This window comes from Cibotium barometz, chromosome 14 (assembly GCF_041138505.1).
Source record: "Cibotium barometz isolate CiBa-2024 chromosome 14, ASM4113850v1, whole genome shotgun sequence".
Classification (NCBI taxonomy): domain Eukaryota; kingdom Viridiplantae; phylum Streptophyta; class Polypodiopsida; order Cyatheales; family Cibotiaceae; genus Cibotium; species Cibotium barometz.
In genome coordinates this window covers 24,554,092-24,559,480 of record NC_141059.1, presented here as the reverse complement: position 1 = coordinate 24,559,480, position 5,389 = coordinate 24,554,092, and the positions used below count along the sequence as shown (strand labels likewise).

General features: G+C 42.8%; 1 pseudogene across 1 annotated transcript; it reads left to right on the top strand.

Annotated features, from left to right (window-relative positions):
- The first annotated feature begins 236 nt into the window (after positions 1–236).
- On the top strand, positions 237–4,681 carry LOC147631834 (L-type lectin-domain containing receptor kinase V.9-like; annotated as a pseudogene). Its single transcript, XR_015267357.1, has 2 exons — positions 237–2,783; positions 3,144–4,681. The product of XR_015267357.1 is annotated as an L-type lectin-domain containing receptor kinase V.9-like (transcript).
- Positions 4,682–5,389: the final 708 nt, after the last annotated feature.

Sequence of the window (5,389 nt, the reverse complement as noted above, 5' to 3'; positions counted from 1 at the left end):
TGTATTGTGTTTGCATTTTAGGATCTAACATCAGGCACTATTTTCAGTTTTTGTGTAAATCTAGATGCTCAAATGAAATTAGGGTTTTTGGTTGCATCAGAGATTTGACATTAATAGGGTTTTTGATTTCATGTACAAAATGGTGAGGTGGGTATCGTGTCTATGGGGGCAATTGGATCATGGCCATCGCTTACGGGTTAAAAACCCTGCAAGTGCTCACGCTCTCAAGGAGATGAGGTATACGTGTCGTCTTCTCCTGCTGTTTCTGCTCGTTATTTTTATCAGTATTATGTGTGCCCAGCCTGTCGCTTAGCTTCGATTACAGTCCGTTAGGAACGCCTCATATGCAATCCCTTACCACTGAAGGCAACGTCTCCATTCAGCCCAGCTTTGTGGAGCTGACCTGGAGCAACAACGACCCGCAGCTGAGCGCAGGCCGTTTATAAGCTTTTCCTTTGGGACGAGGCCACCGGTGAGGCGGCCTCTTTCAACTGCTCCTTTGAATTCCGCATCCAAACGAACATGGCTTATAGCCTTGTCCCAGCCGCTGGCCTAACGTTCCTCATGCTCAGCCCGGACTCTTCCGATCTCCCCGGGAACGCCAAGGGCTCCTGGCTCGGCTTGTTCAACTCTTCCAACAACGGCAGTAGATCTAACCAGATCGTCATCATCGAGTTCGACACCTACCATAACACTAACTTTCTCGATCCCAATGTCAACCACATCGGCATTGATGTCAATAACATCATCTCAAGGACGTGGCAGGCCGATCTCAATTTTACCCTTGCAAATTCAGCCTCTGTCTACGCCTGGGTAGACTACTCTAGCTCAGAAAGCTTGCTGGAAGTGTATGCCACCAACCTCTCCAGATCAAAGCCAAGCTCCCCTCCTCTACTCTCTTACAGCATCAACTTGACTCACTATTTGCCCCAGCATGTGTTCGTTGGGTTCTCGGCTGCCACTGGGATGGATTCTGCATACCATTCTGTGCTTTCATGGAGCTTCTAAAGTACAACTATTGGTGGACCCACCCAGGCAAACAAGGGCTCTAGAACCGGATTGTTTGCCAGATTGGGTGCTGGGCTTTCGATCGTTTTGGTACTTCTGGCGTTGCTTGGTCTACGTATAGCAAGACGAAAGAGGAGGAGAATTCATCAGCGCAGATCTGACATCCCATCCGGATTGGATCTGAGCGGGTTGCCTTCCCCTTCTCCTGCTTTATATGGGCCTCGCAAGTTCACATACAGGGAGCTTAGCTTCGCCACTAGGCATTTTAGCCAAGCCCAGCTGCTAGGCCGAGGCGGATTTGGCCCTGTGTACAAAGGGCTTTTGTCGGAGGATGGAAGCGAGGTTGCAGTCAAGTGCATCGCTCAGAAGTTTGCGCAAGGGGATAAGGAATTCTTTGCAGAGGTGAGCATAATCAGCCGCATCCGGCATCGACATCTCATGTTCAATATAGGAATGAATTACATGCCTCAAATAGTCCATCCGCCTCTGTTTCACCAGGTTTAAGTCAGGAGTTTTAAAAAATCGTTTTTAGCGAAGCTAAACCAACTTACAGGAAATCACGGCATTTCAACATGTGTCAGCATATATGTGCTTTGGTCCGCCATCATCATCTGTGTGAATAGTTTCTCCAAAGCCGACAGTTGTTAATGCTTCTCGGTGGGCATTGACAAGCTGATCAAAGGTCTCCCCAGCATCATGCAATAGATTATTGTAATGCCCTGATTTCTGATGAGGAAGGAAAACATGCACTCCTCGGCTAATGATGAGGGTGGCTGTCGTGATGATGATGGATCCTACAGAGGGTACAAACCCGGAAGGCAATCTTGTGCTACTCTGAGAGGCAAGGGGTTGCTAATGATACAAAGGTTGCTATCATGCACAGGGTTCAAAGTCCCCTTGTACCTCTTCCTCCTCCATAATCCTGCTCCTCGTGATCCCAACATTCCAATACCCTGCAAATGTCTCTACAGGATTCCAGCGTATCATCCCTCCAACATGAAGGTCTTTGGATGTCATGCCACCCTTCGAAATTACCAGGACTTCAAACCTGAGACATTCAAAAAGAAGGAAGTAGCCTCACTGCTAAGTGGATATGTAGTGGGGATCCATTTATGAGTATGAAAATCACAAATCCAGAAAAGTTGAGTTTGCCATCAGGAGAGGACCCAGTATGATGTGCTATGGTGGGATAGAATTTATGAGAAAATGTGCTAGATTAGGAAAACATCGTTTGTGATGCTTGAGTTGCTCTTGAGCATTCGGTTAAGACTTAAGAGCACTTGAATACTTGAGTTTCTCTTAATCATTTGGGTAAGACTTAAGAACATTTGAATGGCTTGAATCCATTTATAACTGAAAAAGTTCTGGTTATCGAGGGCTAACAATGTTTTGCATTGCTATCTTAGCAGAGAACTTTTTTCACATGGGTCAATGGCTTTTTCTCCACTATGTTTTCAGCTTACAAGTATGTACTTTTGTTTTTAGACCATGCAAGGAGGTGAATAAGATTGCCTTCTGAGTTTATACCCTGTGTAGGATCCATCATCATCACGAGATCCACCCTCATCGTGCATGCCACTGCAAGTTTTCCTTCCTCATCCCTTGCATCCCAGAACACTGTATGCATCTTCTACATCCTCATCGTCATCAACACTACTGTCTCATGCCTCGCCCTCATGTGCTCTGCTTTCACCTGCGAACCATCCAGCATCCAGTCAATCGAGGTCCCTCTAGTCCCTCAGTTCAGACCCCGTTTCTGGCCCTTTATCTGAGATGTGAGTGTATCTTGCTCTTAGGCATATGTGTTCAGTTATGGTTTTTAATTAAGTATGGCATATGCATTACTTGATCGAGTATAGTGGTGGATGTATGCATGCATCGTGATGGAGTGTAGTTTTGAGTATATGTGTCTGGCTGAACACAATGTTGGGTCTATGCATGAAGGATATAGAGTATGGGTTGTGAAGAAAACAATATTTTCCCAGCCCTAAAAAGCGATTTTTTTGGGTATTTCATATTTTATTTGGGGGTTTTTTGTCTTGGCTGCTGGCCTACACCTTTTAGGGTGACCGACTAGCACCCCCCCCCCCCCCCCCTCCCTCAGTATATATAGCCTTACCTATCTTTTATCATAGGTGTACACTTCATTGTTATATCTGGTACCATCTGGCCACTACTTGGGACAGCAGTCCACCCTCTGCTACAGGCCACTGTGGGACAGCATCCCTTTCTGCTATCATGTGCTGGGCGCCTACTTCAGGGCTGCTTCAGGGCTGACCTCAACGTTTCATCATCAGGCTTACCTCAGCGTTTATCATCTGAGCTTTACATCCTTTTCATCAGCGTTTTTCTTCTACTATCTTTAGCGTTTACCTCAGGAGGCTGCCATCAACATTTTACAACAGCCTCACATCAGGCTTACATCAGCCTTACATCAAGCTTATATCGGCACTTGCATCAGGCTTACTTCTGCACTGTTCATCAACCACCTCAGGTACAGCAGCACCCTTGTCATCAGAGGTACTATGATTTTCTATGAGTACAGCAGCACCCTTGTGTATCTGCATGTGCCTATGGTTTTCTATGAGTACAAGCATGTAAAGTATGCTGGCTAGTGTTATACATTGGGCAGCTCTGAGGTACTAAAGCTCAATAAGGCCTTCACAAGAGACAATGTGACATCTTGTTGTGGTAATTCCTCAAGTCCATTGACAATGCGGACACTGCACTCTCAAGAAAAAGAGGTCCAAATCACCCTTATACCATCTCAATCTATATGATGATGAGTGATGATGCCTGTTGATTGAGGGATGGTGGCATAGGCATATCCATGAGATGCTGCAAGAGTATGTCACTTGAGTATGTAAGTATAATAAATCTTTACTTCTATCCATGTTGTTTTCTACCTGATATGTTTCACTCATATTTTGAACTTTGCTTATGTTTGTTTTCTACATGGTCAGATGGCTATGTAAGTATACTAAATCTTCACTCCTACCCATATTGTTTTCTACATGCTAGATACACAGCCATTCGCTATCCAACAAGCTACAAATTAGTTGTTTTTGAGCATGTAGGATGCACACGCTACTAGGGGAAAATTGTACAGCGTGTGAATGATAAATCTACTCTAAAGCTCGGTCATGCAATGCATGAAGAGAAATTGCCAATATTATAGCTTATTTCATGCACGTAAGTGAATGGTCTTTACCATTAAGGGAAAGTAAGTGTGAACACCAGATTGACTATTAAGGGAAAGTAAGTGTGAACACCAGATTGCCAATATTATAGCTTATTTCATGCACGTAAGTGAATGGTCTTTACCATTAAGGGAAAGTAAGTGTGAACACCAGATTGACTATAGAGGGAAAGTAAGTGTGAACACCAGATTGACTATTAAGATGGAATTTTTTGGTAGGGCTTTAGTTTGTCTCAATGGTCTTCTCATTCCTCCCCTATTGTGTGCCCATCCACACTGCCAAGCTGTAGGTCTGCAGCTCGTCCTTCTACAGTGTTAAGGCCTAGCATGGCCTTAGTGTACAATTCATTTCATCATGGCAATGCTTCTTTTAGCAAAGCCTTGAATGCAAAATATCATGCCTTTGAGGTTTTATCTGGTCATCCAGTGGTCAACCCGATGATCCTAGATCTTGAGACTTCCACATGACACTATGGTGCAGATTCAAGGCTTGGACCGAATGTTGCGTCAGGTCTGAGATGAGATACATGAAACATGCTGGCGAGGATGACCAACATCGTTAGAGAGCACTTACAAAGAAGGAAATCGGGTGTGCATAAAGATCTAGAAGCAGAGGCTCAATTAGGGTGGTTTTAGCATCTTGTTGTGATGTTCTATCCATTGGCAAGATCAACCCTTTGATCAAACTATAAGTTCTTTGATCAAACTATAAAGTGTGCTAGGTATTGAATGTTTTGTTTACAGTGTAAATTAACTTCTGGTAACTATGTGGCAACGATTCTCAATTGCACAGTTAAGCATACTATGCCTAGTAATGGTAGAGGGATATGCCGAATAACTCTACTACTATGATGTTCAATCTAATGATCATACTAAGTGATATGTATGGCTTTTTGTGCTATTATGTACAAAGTAGGTAATGTTAATGTGTTTTTTCTTGGTGATTCCTTCCTCATTGGTGGTTATCTTCCATTGTGTATATATATACATACATATATCTGTATATATATATATACATACATATATATATATATATATATATACACATTTATTTCACTGTGTATATATATACATACATATATCTGTATATATATACATACATATATCTGTATATATATATATATATATATATATATACAGATATATGTATGTATATATATATATATATTCATATATGTGTGT